We start from the raw sequence: 16106 nt of genomic DNA, 5'->3' as shown, positions 1-16106 counted from the left end.
GCATTGCCTAAAGCTTCTGCAAGTTGCTGTCTGTTGTGCCAGAGACCCTTGTGCACCCTCACTGCTTTCTGTAAGGCAGGCGGTACCAATGTAGTGAAACAATAAGTTTCCACATCTCATCCTGTTCCAGTCCAATATAGTTCAGCATGAGGCAGCGCCATGAAGGTAAGCAAAAGATCTGCAAACTCAAGTGCCTCTGTCCTGAGTTTTCACACATCAGTGCTAAGTATTCTTTGCAATACGAAAAAAAAGAACTTCACATGCCAAGGCAACAGATCTGTGACCAGCAGACAGGGATATACATTATGAATTCAATGTAGGGACTAACACCTAAAAATAAACAACATACAAAAGCAAACCCCAGCTAAACAGCAGGACTCAACCTAAATCATCTACTTAAGTTATACCACTTGAAAATTTGTGCAGCTGTACATTTACATACACGTGTATATACAAATCCCCCCCGTATTTCACATGAGTCACTGAACAGCTTTTTTCTTGGAAATTTTATTAACATTAAGGTACTAGTCCCACACACAAAAAAAAACCCCAAACAAATATATTTTCTATTACTAGAATTTTATGAACTGCATATAATCAATAGAATATATATAAAACTGATTTGAGCCATAGTAAATATAATGTCAATTGAATGAGCAAAGTGAACTGCGGACAATCCTTGACTGATTAGGGATTCTGACCCACAACAAATCTGGATCCATCGTGTTCAACAAACACAGTTAACTGTGTTCATAATATTCTACAATAAAGCTGACCTCCAGGAGCTTGCTCCTGAAATTATTCTGATAGCCTCAAATTCTGTCATGACTTCAGACCTTTATCCTGTCCAGCTTTTTCTAAAAAGCAGGAGAAGGAAGAGATGGTTCCCTAAATTTTGTTTGTTATTCTTCAGCCAACATAAAAATTATACTGGACAAACTTTTTTAGCTCCTACAAATACACCCAGCTCATTTTATTCAAGTTAATCTCAAGTCATCTTAAATATCACTCTCAAACTATAGAATTTAAATTTCAAAAAGCAGTCCCTGTTCAGCAATATAACATCTATGCGAAATGTCTATGTGAAGCATGTCAGTAAGGATAAGCAGCCTTGCTTGCCCCTCAACAAAGCATCAAACCTGTATTTTAGCAGCCCATTCAGAAAGAAAATACTTGGCTAAGAGAGTATTCTAACAGGATTCCAAACAGAAGATATTAAGATATTCTTCTGTATTTGTCAGTGACTGCTTATGGTATTTCTCAAAACAAGAAAGCTATTTTACAGGGACAAAGGTTTCCAGCCCCATTAGAGGAACACTGTTTCCTTTCCTGCAATTAAAATACTGGATCTGGTACTCCCCTTAGGATTTACAACATAACTTCAGGAAATAAGGTTACTTACTGAGTATGTAACAAGTTTACTTAGTCTACCCTGAACCAATTTCTAAATAAAGGAAAAAAACGTACCACAAAATGTACCAGAAAAGTACACAAAAAGCCTATTAATATTTCTTTAAATATACCTTTCACTTGCAGTTCTGGAAAAGAAATTGCCAAAATACATTAAGAAATATCATCGCCCATGGAGTAGAAAGACCTTTCCCTTCACAAAGACAGAAACTTAATTTTCTCAAACTCAACCGTATTTTACAAATCTTGTAAAATCAAATATCTGAGATATGCTATACCACACCTTTCCTGTCCATAATGCAACCACAGGATTAGGAAGGGAGGAGAAAAGCCCTTTTCATGACTGACACAAGCACAGCACCTCTGTACTTGAATCAGGACAGGGCCCTTTCCTGTAATAATAATGCTTTCTGTCTGAGCCTGACTACACTAAGAGTTATTGATGACAACCTCTGTTAAACTAGTAATTAAATCCTCCAAAACACTCCTATGGTTGGGCAAGGGTCGTGAGAAGGACAGAGACCAAGCAGCAGTTGTGACCTTGAAAGAAGAGTATTGATTGGATTTTGCCCTGTGAAAGGAAGGAGGGGAAACTGAAACCAACCATCCTGAATCATTAATGAGCTCCCACAGCATGCTCCTAACTCCAGTCTTTTACATACCCAAGTGGATCTTTTTTCAGGCTTCCTCAAAACCAGCATATTTACAAACTATTCATGAAAAGAAACTGCAAATTCATCCAAGACAACATGAAACATCTGTAGGCAATAACTGAAAGGTGTCATTTTTTGTGTACTTTAGACTATGTAAAATATAACAACATAATTGTTACATATATTTTTAAGTATACATAAGCAGGTGTGTCTTCATATATGTATTACGTTAATTACTGTGAGCAACTAAAAGATGCTATTGATTGCCTATGCCACTACCTAGGCTTTCATTAGTACCCACTGATGCAGAATATGATTTCCCAGTCTTTGGCTCTTTTCCTAGGACTGAAAGGCCTTTAACCATACTTTCTACCAGCAATATCCATTTGGCACTAAAAAAAGGAAAAAAAGGGTTTTTTTTAAAAAAAAAGCTTTTCATAGAATGGAATGAAATAAAATTATGTGAAAAGTTATCATTCGTGTGGCAGGAAAAATCCAAATAACTGTTGTTTTGCGTTGATAAGCACTAAAGCAATATAGAAGTGTAAATGAGGAGCAGAAACCCAACCATTAGATGAGACACAGGAAGGTGTATGATAATTTTCTCCATATGTATCTTTCATTTCACTACATCCTCCTTCTTAGTGAGTTTTTCCCTCCTCGATACATTTTTCAGCTTCCTTCTGAAGTCTCCTTCCTACTAATTGTCTCCAGTAGCTTTTCTTTGGGTAGGTCCAGCTACTGTGCTACTTACTGCAACACAAAGAAAGCCTCGTCCTTCAGTCTTGGCTCATCTAGCAGCCCTACTGCAAATCATTCTCTATTAACGTATTTCTGCAGAGAAGTCAAAATTTAGTACATAGAACTGCTTTTCTCATTTCAAAATGCCTTTATTAAACAAATCAACCACATTAAAATATTGGAAAATTATTAAGGCGAGATTTCTTTTTAAATGTGATCAAAGCAAGAGAACTTGAAGAAAACCATCCAACAGCCAAATGATCATTGACTGTAGACACTTCCTCTCAGACAGATGCTGCTCAACAAAGAAAGGTGTACCAACAAGGTGCAAATATGAAAAGATTTTTCTGTTTACCATCCAATACAGGAAAGATCAAATGCAACGGCTTCTATCCCCACTGCCACACAGCAGTGCACTGGCAGAAGTCTATAGACTGTATCTGCACAAAGGAGTGCTTGGTGCTGTCAAAGCCAGTGAGTTCACATGGTGTAGGAAGTTCACTATTTTCAAAATATCCATGTGATTAGTTTGCCTTTAATTGCCTATTTAATTACCAATATTTCCAGTAGAGATTAGAAATCTTCCTTAGAAATACCCTCTTTTTCAAGGACAATACAGAAACATTGACAAAAATGAGAATTACTACTACTGGAATTAAATTCAGGTACCTTCTATAGTAAAAGGATATAAAAAACCACTAGAGTAACAGTGTTGTTTCTATACTTAATGATTACTGAATCAACGTCATAAAATAAAATGCTAACCATTATCTTATGGGTAGGTGATTAAAAATTCTGTACTGCAAAATCACACTCAAAGGGAGATTATCCCTTTTGCCCTAAACTCTGAAATGTAACAGTTCTGCTCACTATGGAAATTTACATTTTTGTGTGCTAGTTGAAAAAACATCCAAAAAAGATTAAAATATCATAGGTAAGGAATAAGTGAGCTTGGCAATGATTAGGACAGTCATAAGCAAGAGAGAAAGAGATAAACTGTGGATTACAGTGACAGACTACACATGAAGGACAATGTGCAAATCCATACTATAACAAAGCCAGAAACCAATGTGTCTTCAGTGTTAATCCAAAACTGCTGTATGACCACACAGTTAAGTTTAGCAAGAATCTGGTGATGGACAGCTTTGCATCAGGAATCACATGGTGCTATATAGAAAGAGAAGAACCATTTGTAATGCTACTGTGCAGTTTACATTTCACTCTACCATTATCTGTTCCATAAGATACATGCAATGAACAACGAGGTGTTTCAGTGCCATGAATTGGACAATACCTAAATGCCCAAGATATGTAAGACCTATGAATTAATTCTTTCTGACAAAAACAGAAAAAGAATATTCCAGATCAAAGGACCATTATTAAATACCTTGTTCCCTTCACATTTCGAAGAGTTATAAACCTTCCCACTTCTGGTTACATAGTTGTGTTGAGTCCTATGACTCTTCTGTAGACTTTATACAAAATCAAGGAGGAAGAATAAAATTCAGTGGAACATTCCTCTGTAAAAAAAGTTTACAATCTTGGCTGTAACTACTATAGCCACCTATAGTATAGCCAACATTAGAGAGGACCTGTAATGATTTTTTAAAAATGAGTTGCTTACAATCCTGTGCATAAGTCTGTAATTTACAGGCCAAGGGCAAAATTCTCCTCTTCCATGCTACTACAAATGTAGTGTCTGTGGAGTTTATCACAGTGCTTATTCTGCACTGACTAGTAGCTTCTATTTCCATTAGTGGTGTTTCCAGTGCTGAAAAAGCAATAGGACACCGAAGCCAGGGCAAAGAGGTTCACCCTCACTGCTGGCTGAACCTCGCAGCACCCGTCATCATGACACAACTGTCCATCCTTCTGATTTAACAGAGCTGATCCACAGTTCTAATCAGCTGCTTCTGTGTACATAATTATTTGCATGTGGTGGTTGGGATAGGAATTCATTTTTTCTGCATTCATTATTTTAATTGTACATATCGCACACACTGAAACTCACCATATTCCTTGAAATATCCAGAGAAAGTCTGGCTGCTGCTTGCATTTGTTACTGTATTCTTTGGTGTAACACATCCAATCTTGTGAACACATGTGAACAGCACAGGCCAGATTAAGTAAACCTTTGCCAACCGAGGTGTCCTGGCTAGGGGCCAGGCTGAGTGCTACTGTCCGAGCTTTCCAAAATAAGCTTTCTCATCTTCCTACCTTTTTGATCCTGTAGTGCCTGTGGCAAAAGAAGCATGTTTCTTGGCTCTGGCTGTCTGATTCTAGTGTCACTGGTCTGGCCTTGGTTCATCCCAAGTTGAAGTTTAAATATTTAATTTTTTTCTTTTTCATTTTCTTAACAAGGTGTGCTGGAATTCATGACTATGCAGACTCAGTGAGGGGTGCCGCAAAAGACAGGTGACTGCAGGACACTGTTATTAGCTAAGGAGCAGGACATGTCTCACAACAGAAGCACAGATTTCTTCCTCTGGTCCCATGATACTATTTTGAAGCCTACATACCTTCTGGTACCAAATTCCATGCTAACAAACAAACCTCACCACCACACAGTACCACTGACTGCAAAAGCCTGATTTCAGACTGGCAGCAGTTAAGAGAGGATAGAAAAGCTGGCTTCTCAAGCTTTCACTCTGCCGTCACAGAACTCAGAGCTATAACAGGCCCCAGTTATAGTGACCGTACTAGGTCTAGCAACTTTTGCAAGATACCTGTGAAGGATGCATTCCCAATGCTGGCCTGATCTAGAACAAACTCTTAGACTGTTGTTCTGGGAGACATCATCTGGCCTTTCTCTCACTTCATCAGAATTCCTCAGACCTGATACTCTCCACAGCTCCCAATCCTCCTGTCTCACTGCCTTTTCTCTTGCTTTCATTGGATAGGGTTACCAACTCCTTCCTTTCTTCATTCACTTTACCACTGCTGTTTTTTGCTCCTCTCCATGACATCAGAGACCACCCTTTCAAAGGCAGGGACCTCCTGCAGACGGACAAGAAATCACATTACCCCTGCTTCTGTCATACTTCCAACTGACAGAAGTTAGTTCCACCTTCCTCATAATAATTAACTCTTGCATCTTCAATCCCAGCAACTTCTCCACAACTTTGGGCTCCTATCTTAATCCCTTCCCGCTCTTCTCTTTCTACTCAGAATATAATCAATACTTCCAGTACAAAACTGGAAAAGGGTGTGATTTTTGCCTTCTTTGGCTTGATTTCCCTTTGTTATATGACAATGTTTTCCGTAACAATACCACAACATTTTCCTTTTTCCCCCACCTTTGCAGCCCAAAGATTGTATTTCCCCCGTTAAGAAACTACTTACCTGCTCACCTCTTCCAGTATTCTCACTTGGACCCAAAGATCTCCCCTCCTAGCTTCCCTTACCTCTTTTTTCCCCTCCCTCCCTCTTCTCTACCACTTCTCACTTAGCCCAACTTCTCCCACAAGGTCAGCAGGCTTTGATCTTGCCTTTTTTTTTTAAAAAAGTAATCCCGCCCATCTCTCAAACTACTACCTGTATTTCTCATTGAGCTCACTGAATGAATTCCAAGAGGTTCACCTGGTCTTATTCTTGGACTATGATCTCCCTGGTCTGCATCCAACACCTTACTCAGTGTAGTCCTGACCCATTACCCTTACATAACACACCATTCACCTTCTGTGCTGAAAGTTTTGCATGACTCATGCTTCAGAGCTATTTGTTCAATCCAAACTGCCACACACTACACTTCTATACAAATTGATTTCCTTACAGTCAGTCTCAGAAAGAAAAAAAAGAATATGCAACTTTCTTCACAAAGTAGCAGTCAAGGTGATTCTAGTAAAAGGAACTCCAACCACCTGTACTACTGCTGAAGACAGACAAAAATCTACACAAAGAACTACAAAACATTTCTTTGGAGAAAAGGAAAACCAAATCTGTTCAGTCTGGCTGCAGGAAACATGCAAAGTCATGCAAAATTCACTTTTCCTATTTCTCCATCTTTAAAATATTAGACCTATTTTGCATGATTAGTAACCCCTTTTAGTAAAATTAAACAACAAAAATGTGTCAGAGCTACAATCACATTTCAAAAGGTGAATCATAAGCAGTGAAGCCACGAAGTATTTCAAAAATTGAAAAACTTAGTTTTTAACTGACTAAACTATGACTAATAAATAATAAAAATAAATAATTACAAATAAAAAATATTCAAACACTGTAAGTTCTGTTAAATAAAGCAGAAAACTATTTTGAATCATGTTTAGGAAGGTATTTATCTGCCTATAGCTAACAGGCTATACACCAAACCAGGAATGTGTAAGCATACATGAACACTAACACAAATGTATACGAACCCCTCAGCTATGTCAAGAGGATTCATCAGTTCAGGCTACAACCTGTGTTCATACCTACCACTAGATACATGCAGTTTTATTACTGGCATCAGCAAAATACTTTTTGCTGTACCTTTTGTGCTTTCAACACACACACCAGCCAACGCAGTCAGGTACATCTGACACATAGCTGAGGGCACCCTCTGAAATTTCAGTTCCTTAAACTCCCTCTTCCATAACCTTTTTGTAGCTAAGATTCACCAAAGAGAATTGGTCCTGGCCCATGTCTTGTCCAGAGCACGTTCGGGGCAGACCTTAGCTGGGTCTCTTTTCTGTTACCTTTTTTAAAGTCCTGACAAGTATTCCAGCAAAACATTGACGTTTCATCCCCTATTTAAGAACCGCTCTAAAATGCCTCCCTCATCCAAAGCCCAGTGTGTTACAGTGCCAAGGTTAACTGAGGAGCTAAAGGCCAAGATTAAGTTCCAGCTATTCTCTGGGAGGATTTAGTTTCCTATGTCACCATAAAGATACTTTCCTAGAAGCAGATGGAACTGATGCAGCCAACCGTAGGACCTCTGCCTGCTGCACTTCTCTCCCCAAAGAAATGCTAACCCCATCAATCTAAATGAGTCCAATTCCCATCTACATTCATTTACTGGCAGGGTAGTATAAAGGGGCCATTGTGTAAAAAAGAGTCACGCTCAGTGACCTTTTTTTTTTTTTTTTTTTAGTGAAGGATGCCATCAGCATACCAACAGCTTTAGACACCAATGATCCATTCTATGCAGCCCACTCCCTCCTCCGCTTTCCAAAATCCCCCCACATAGCAAGGACTACTTCAGCTCTAATCATTAAGACAACTCTTTGACTAGGTAACAGTAATAAACACTGAATTCTGAGGTCTCCACTGTAGCTGAGGTTCTTTTTTTTTTCCCCTCACACTGAAGCAGAACAAACTGGTGACCAAGTTGTTGAACTGAAACAAAACATTTCAATTAAAGCATTTCCATAATATTGCTCATTGTCCTGAATGCATTTTCAGGATTGTCACAGAGAAGAAAGGTTATCAGTAGCCAGTTGCAATGGAATGAACTGGAAAAAGACAGGGTATCTAACTAGCTAACTCTGAGGTATCTAACAAAAATTTGAGTAAACTTGGGAGTTAGGACAGCTGAAAGAGGCGCTGGGAAACTCTCAGAAGCTCTGTGAGTTGTACTTAAAAGGCAAGTAATAAATTATAGGAATTAATTTAGTGTATACAAAGTATGGGAGCTCAGTGGCAGAGAGATGACTGTTCGAAGGCCAGTTGGTGTACAAAACTGAAACATCGTTTTTGCACAGGCAGTGGTCAGTGAAAACAGTGCTCAACCTTATGCAATCAAAGCACCTGTTTGTAGAAGCATAGCTTGTACTCAGCAAAAATGTTGTCCTGGCTGCTGGGAGCAAGTCAAAATTTGCAGAAGTTACCATCACAGCAGTACCTAAGCACGTAAATGCTACGCGATGTCATTGTGATTAATCGTGAATGTCTATTGTGGCATGGACACTTTTCAAAAGATAGGTCACAGCCAATTGCACAAAGACTGGAAACACAAAGTAGGAATTCCTCTCCCTTTGGCACCACAAAGGTACGACTCTCAGCCCAGAGCAACACCAACACTATGCTTGATTGCTGCTGTAGAATGAAGGTACAGCAAGGCAGAATAAGACAGTCTCATCCTTCTCTCAGGACAATCAACTCCTCACAATTCGAATTTGGCACATTCAGGCCTGAACCATGCAACTGGACAGATGCTTCCAGTCCCTGCAGGAACACACAGACTGTGACCCATGCTGAGGAACTGTCCAAATGCGCCAAAGGGAAAAGCAGGTGTTCAAAATATCCAAGTCTCTCTGTGGACTCAGGACAGTACGGTCCAACAGTCTGAAAACATTAACACTCCTCAGTTTCTCTGTTGGTTCACTGTCATGCTCCTCTTGTGCATGCCACAGGGCCTGTGGCATATGCCATGTGAAAGACTCAGGCATAGCCTGCTTTGCCAAGGAGTGAAAGGAAGAATGTTTCCTCTGGTTCCTCTGCACTCATGCTAGATCACCTGCTGAACTGGTGAATTGCACCCTCTATGAACTGTAAGAAACTGCAAACTATTATTTTGCTAAAATAAAGCCATGTGTACTTACTTTATACTCTTCTTTACCAAAGCAACAGGGTGCTTAAGAGATGAGAGAGAAGGAAACTTTCTCTCCCTTGCCAGCCTTCTTATGTGCAGCAAGTGTAGAATGCAAGAACAGCAAGTGAATATCTATTGCCCTGCCTCTTGACAGGGGCCAGAAGTATCTCCCTGAAGGATCATGTAAGTACAGAGCAAGTGCATAGTCACACTTATCCAGAATACCTTTGCAGCCCAGAGATTGCATGTGCCCAAGGTGACGTCTTCATGCTTAATAACTGTATTGCTCAAACTCACAGCCTCTGGGCAGGGAACAGGCCCTGTGCCATTCACTTGGCATACAACCTGCACCCACAGGGCACCTGCAGTTTACTGTGCAACTGGCAGGCTGCATGACTTCTTTTGATGGCAGCAGAATAGCCTGCATTAATGTTTGCCTGGAGCATGCAGGGAGAGGCCACTGCAAGAGTACCCGCAATGCACGAGCTTCAGGCACCATGAGAAGCGGTTACAGTAACTGCCTAGCTAGCAAGTTGGCACTCAGAAGCACAGAAAAAGATGAATTCAGTAGGAGAGACTATCTACAGCTCTCCAAAGTGACTGAAGGCTGTGAGAGCTCATGGGAAACCTTCAAAAGGATGGCAATGGGCAGAAATATTTAGCCGGTGGTAGACACAAACACAGAATTTGACTGCCAGTTTTAATTTGACTCTCAAGCAGCTAGAGCATTAGAGACATTCAACAAATGAGCAACTGCATCAGAGCCAGCTGATGACCTAAAACATGGGCTGCTTTTAGTACATATCCCCATGTGCCATAGGAAAAGGACAGACAATAGTGCAGCGCTAGAGGTTGTGGGAGGGAACACTGCAACTCCAAAAAAATTAAGGGATGTCAAGGAATTCTGGACCAGACACTATTGTGTAAAAACGAATATTTCTGTAAGGTACATTTCTGCTGTTGCCTATTCCTACAAATCACAGAAATGAAAATGTTTGAAAGGGCACAAACATAGAGAGATTAGGCCACAAACCTTTCTTAGAAGCACTTCAGTAACAAACTTTTCAGCCATAGTCACCAGCACCTATGCCTGAGCATTCCTAGGTGAAACAAAGGGTTATTGTAACTCAAGTCACTGATTTTTAAGGAGCGTTTCTATCCAAGTTCGAGTTACTCACAATGTCTTCCAACCAGAACAAAAGCTAAAATTCTCCTACCTTACAGGGCCATACAGGGCATGGCTCCTTGTTGGGGCTGGCCCTGTCAAATGTGGAGGCAAATCCATGAACACAGGCACACCTCACAAGGGTTATGAATTAACTCTCCAGCTGTGGATGTTTGTGTGTATTCTCTGCAGGGGAGCTGTGGCAGTGCAGAGATTCTGCCATGACCACACACTATCTTCTTCCCTCCTGTTACACCATGAGGACGATGTATTGAAATCTAAAACGGATCTGAGGGAAAAGGTATGAGTTCTCAGATGTACCAGCTCTCTATTATCATCAATGCTCAGAGTGGTCAAGAAGGGGGAGGAGGACGACAGTCAGATCAGCTGGCCAAACTGCCACAAAGAAGTGAAGCTACATGACAAACACATCATCATCTATCAGGGACACACAAAAGACCTTTTAGAAAGAATTCTTGTATTTTTGCATTACTCCACCTTGTGCTCCAGGGCATTCAGCTATACCAGGCAGTTGTATAAACAGTGGCATTAACCTTTTACACCAAGAACAAAACTGACCTAGAATAAATAATAGTTACTAAATAGCTTGTCCATTTTAGTTGATTATAAAGGACCCTGTTACATTTCTTCCATCCCGCTGCCTTTTTTAACAAGGTCCAAAAAATCTAACAGAACAAAACAGAAAGATTCTCAACCCCACCTTAATTATATTTTTTTAAAATCTCAGAGAAATAAGACCGATCTCATTCTGCTAGATCTGGTTTCTCTTCTCCATACTGGAAGTGCCATCAATTCTTCCTGGTTTCTGGTATTGGCAAGGTGAACAGCTTTAAACAGGACAAAAGAGAGCACAGGACAAAAAAGAGAGAGTGAAAGACTACTTTTAAAAAGGCAATTCTGATTTTTATGTAGGATACAGAACAGGTGTTAGGAGCAAATGGGCTTTGAGGGCAGCACAAAAAGCTCCTCTGAAACAGCGAAGACCATTCCCATTTCACCTCCTCCCTCATTTATGGGGAAAAAAGGCATTATTTATAATACATTATTCTGATCCTTATTCTGGATTATCATCCAGGATGAGGACTGAACATAGCCCTAATGTTTTGAGTAAATAAATGTGAAAGGCTAAAACAGTGGCCACTGTGAGGCAGAGAGGCATGCTTACATCACACCAGTGAGGAAGCACCGGGGAGGTACGGTATCTCCAGGAAAAGAACAACTGAGAACAGCTATGAGTCACTTGGAAAAGGTGTGTTCAGCTACCTATAAAGAAAACACCTTGGGGAATTCACGGGCTGCAGTGGTGGGGCTGCGTCAACAGCTAATATACAAAGCTGCTCGCAGGTTATAGATATCGTGGGAGATGATAAACATGCATTGGTCGGTGTCTGTGAAAAAGAGATATATAAAGGACCCACTAATTCAAATAAAATAATCTTATTTGAACTTTTGCCCAGAATTGAAATAAAACATTATGTTTCTTTAACTAGGTATGCAAGCAGCTTGGCTACCTTTTGTCTTAATTTTTCTCAATTCCTGTAAACTTTTGTATTTCCTCATTTCTTCATAAGCAGCAATAGCATTGCTACAACAATGGCTTTACAGTACTTCTTGTTCATTCTGAAAGTAGAAACGCCATGAACCTGGCAAAAAAAAAAATGTATTCTTGATGTTTTTTCCAAATACTCAGATCCAAAGAGTGTAATTCCATGAGACTGTACAAACAAAACAAAGGCATCTTCAGGTGTATTAAAGGAAGCCATTGATAAAAGGCTACTCCTGAGTGTTTTTGCAAAATCACACTTCGGGGAAAGTTCAAATAAGCACCAGAAAACTTTAAAAATCACATTCAATCTCTGAGCAGTTTTTGTTTGCGGGGCTTTTTTAGACTCGTACATTTGCCTGGAACATACTTACACAAGTCTTGATTTTTTGTGATTCTGACCATGCTACTTTAAAAGACACAGCTCCACTGCAGGAAGCAGAACGACAACAGCTGTGAGGAGAGCTACAGCACTGAAGCTCTGTGCCAGCCAGGCTCTGTGCCCATGGTGAATCTTCCCCTGTTTGCAAAATCCAATACAGAATGCTTTTACAGGCACAAAACAAAAAAGGCTACTCCAACTGTACTAAGATCTCAGCATCTGCTAACAGAATTGAGAAGTAACTAACATGGCCAGGCATTTAAAAACAGAACTTCATGAAGCAGAGTAACAGTATTATCTACTATTCAGGAAAAGTATAGGATTTGTCCCAAACTCGGGGGCGGGGCGGGGCAGGGGGCACAGTTCCAACTTCAGGGCTGTTAACAGAAATCAATGCAACTCAATCAGAGGAGAAATCCTGCATCAGTCTTTGAAAGCTGAGGAACACATATGGAAGGAAACTCACATAAAATCTGATGGATATTGCAAAAGGAGTGGAGCAAAATCCTAAGCAATATGTACCTGTAATCCCCAGTGCTGTTATTCAACTGAGACTCACATACCTGAGCCAAATAATTTCCCTGAAAAAGATGTTGCTGTACTGTAAACAGCATGCAGTCTGCTGTAACCTTTCAGTATTTCCCTGTCTTCACAATTAAGCCAGTATTCAAAGGCAACACAGAACAGCTCAGGAAGTGTCTTTGTCCACATGCCACCTTTATGTACCCCTTTTTTGTTCCTCTGCAGCATGAGTCAACATATCCAGTAATAGGACAAGCACCAGCAGGCACAAACTGAAATAGAGGAATTTTAATTTAAATGTAAGGAAAAAAAATTGTACTGCAAGGGTGACTGAACACTGGCACGCATTGCCCAGAGAGGTTGTGGAGTCTCCATTCTTGGAGATATTCAGTCCTAGTGGGCCACAACCCTAAGCAACCTGCAGTAGCTCGCCCTGCTTTGAGCAGGGGGTTGGACAAGACTCTCTCTGAGTGCCTGCCAGCCTCATCTGTTCTGTGGCAGTCAGTGCAAGCTGGAACAGCCTCCAGGAGCAGCCTCTAACAGTGCCTCTGCTGGCAGCCACTTCCATACTAGCCTTTTTCCTAGCTGGAGATCATACAATGGACATCATCTCTACCAGGAATCCCTTCTACTTATTTACTATTTGTGTTCCTGCTATGTGGGATATGACTATGTTTTCAACTGCTCAGTTTTTAGCATCTAGTTTTCTAGCATAATCTAGCCTCAACATTTCCTCAAATGATGATCACAACCAAGCACATATGTACTTTGTAGTAACTGGTGCTTAAAGCATTGGAGAACTGGGCCACTCAAGAATAAATAAATAGATAACGTAGGCTGGCTTTGCTATTCGTTGCTCCTTCGCCATCTTCTCATTCACTCCCCACATCAGAATACTTCTTCCAACTCATCTTTGTGCTTGATCTCACCCTGATTATGGGTAAACATTTAATTATTATGACCCACCTTCTCTCCCACCTCCCATCCCTCTTGTCCTCATATTTCCTCCTACATCTCTCTACAATTCTCCATGGGCTAAACCACAATTTGCCCTCATAAACTAATGTCTTCCCAGAAGAGTATGACCTGCGTATTGGCAAAAGATGTAAAAGAGAAACTCTGGGCTCTGTAAAATAAAGACTTGTGAAGCAAATGTGGATGAGGACTGAACATGGGCTTGGGTCTCTGCAGGTTACACCTTTAAGATTCACTCTTCTCTTCTGCCACTACCTTGATCTAGGAGCTGAGCTATTCCTGTGAGCCTCAGTCCATACCACGGTAGAGCCCCAGCAACTATGATTTTCAGCTCTCCTCATTTGCACTGCATCCATTATTAGCCTCATTTCAGTTTCTTTCCATTTCATCTCTAAGTTGTCCTCTACTCAACTCAGCATCTGCCTAGCTCTCCAGCTCACCTCACTTCACACACACCACATACACGTGCACTCCTTCATCCCATCACCTGCTTGTACACTTTTTGGGAGAAGGGAAGTGGAATACAACAGGTACTTGCTTACACTTCCTTTCCATATATTTTTACTAGTATCAGACACAATGCCTCAGATAATTCTCCTGGTTAGTAATATACAACAGTATACTAGTCAGAATCATGAAAAGCTCTCAACAAGTTAATAACTCCTTTTCTCCCTCAATCATTACAAGCCAGTGTGAATTTTGCAACCAAAGGAGATCATAGTCAAATGCACCATCTCACCATGAAAAATTCCTCAGCTTCAGATTTGTGATGTCTCCCTAAATCCTTTGTTATATATGGGGCATGTCATCCACTGGCTTGTTCCTACTACCAGAACCAGAGCTACGTTCCTCTCTTGTATCCTGCATTTTTAGGATCAGACTCAGGAAAACTAGTAGCAGGCAGAAACTGAAAGCTGAGATCTAGAAACCAAATTTTATATAAATAATAGCAATGGAAAGCTAGGAATGCCTGACAGTGTGTTCTGATAGAGTGACATGGCCCCAAAACAATGCTTTAAAAAACACCTCTTTTCCCTTATTGGAACACAAGAGAACGGTGGCTTACCTATTTTAAGATCCTTGTAAAATCCTTTACAGAAAATTACTTTCACAGATCAGTTCATAAGAACTCTCATTCTTTGAAGTACTTACAGCAATTCACTTCTTCAGAGTAAGGTACTTAGAAACATTAACAATTCTATCTTCCAAATGTTCGTGTGATAATTGTTACTGCCCCCATTATATAAGTGATGCACCTGAGACAGACAATTTATATGATCTTCCCAAGACTTCAGGGACTGGAATGCCAATGTCAAACAATAAAAATAGCTTCTTGTGTGTGGTTCAGATGAGCAATATCATTGCCTTTACATGTCTACTCATTAAAAATACTGCAGATTTGAGCACATTCATTTTTTTCTACATCTTACGTTACGACACTGACTCACATGAATTAATCTCTCTTTTATATTCTGCTCATTGACTAAATAGTGAAATGTTCTAAAGACATTAAAGGATCGACACCCACAGAATCGGCATTTGGGTAGGCACAACACAGCACAAAATCACTTCTACAAGTGCAAACGGAAACTCAAAAAAGTTCAGGATTTCAGTGACTTGATGAAGGTCAAGCAGTAAGTGTGTTCCTAAGTTACAAACCGATCTTCTTAATTATCCGGCAACAAGGCAAAATTGTCCAGGAAGGCCTCGCTGCAAGCTTGTTGCAGATCAGTTTGAACATCAGATCATATTTGTCAAACTGCAGGTCTTTGCTGAAGATGCAAAGCTTTTATTCTGTACTTCATTTAGAATTAAAAGGAGTAAAAGCTCTTGTATTCTAACTGTATTTCATACTTCTCCTGGTCTATAAGCAACCCAATTGCTTAAGCAAGACACATGATAACACATGAGTTAATAATAAACAGAACAGTTCTCATTTTCCCATATCAGTACTTCACTCACTCAGAGTTATCTAAACTCTCCAAAATCTGAATTCTTCGATCAACAATGTGAATGAAGCAGGGTTTGTTTTGAAGTCCCTTCCAATTGACCCCTCTCCCACAACAACCTGGAGTCAAGTAAAATGTATTGAAGCAGAGAATACAAAGACCATTTGCTGTATGATTACAGACAAATAAGACTGAAAATATTCTTCCTGCTGGCCCTAAAGTTACACCCAAAAG

The 16106-nt window shown here is 40.1% G+C and overlaps 1 protein-coding gene across 3 annotated transcripts in view; it reads right to left on the bottom strand.

The window, feature by feature from the left end:
* The window catches only part of NTRK2 (neurotrophic receptor tyrosine kinase 2), a 205651-nt gene that overhangs the window by 125073 nt on the left and 64472 nt on the right, over window positions 1-16106 (bottom strand). The window lies entirely within an intron of this gene.

This window comes from Leptosomus discolor, chromosome Z (genome assembly GCF_034619465.1).
Source record: "Leptosomus discolor isolate bLepDis1 chromosome Z, bLepDis1.hap2, whole genome shotgun sequence".
In the NCBI taxonomy this organism is placed as follows: domain Eukaryota; kingdom Metazoa; phylum Chordata; class Aves; order Leptosomiformes; family Leptosomidae; genus Leptosomus; species Leptosomus discolor.
This window is presented reverse-complemented; position numbering and strand designations above follow the sequence as displayed.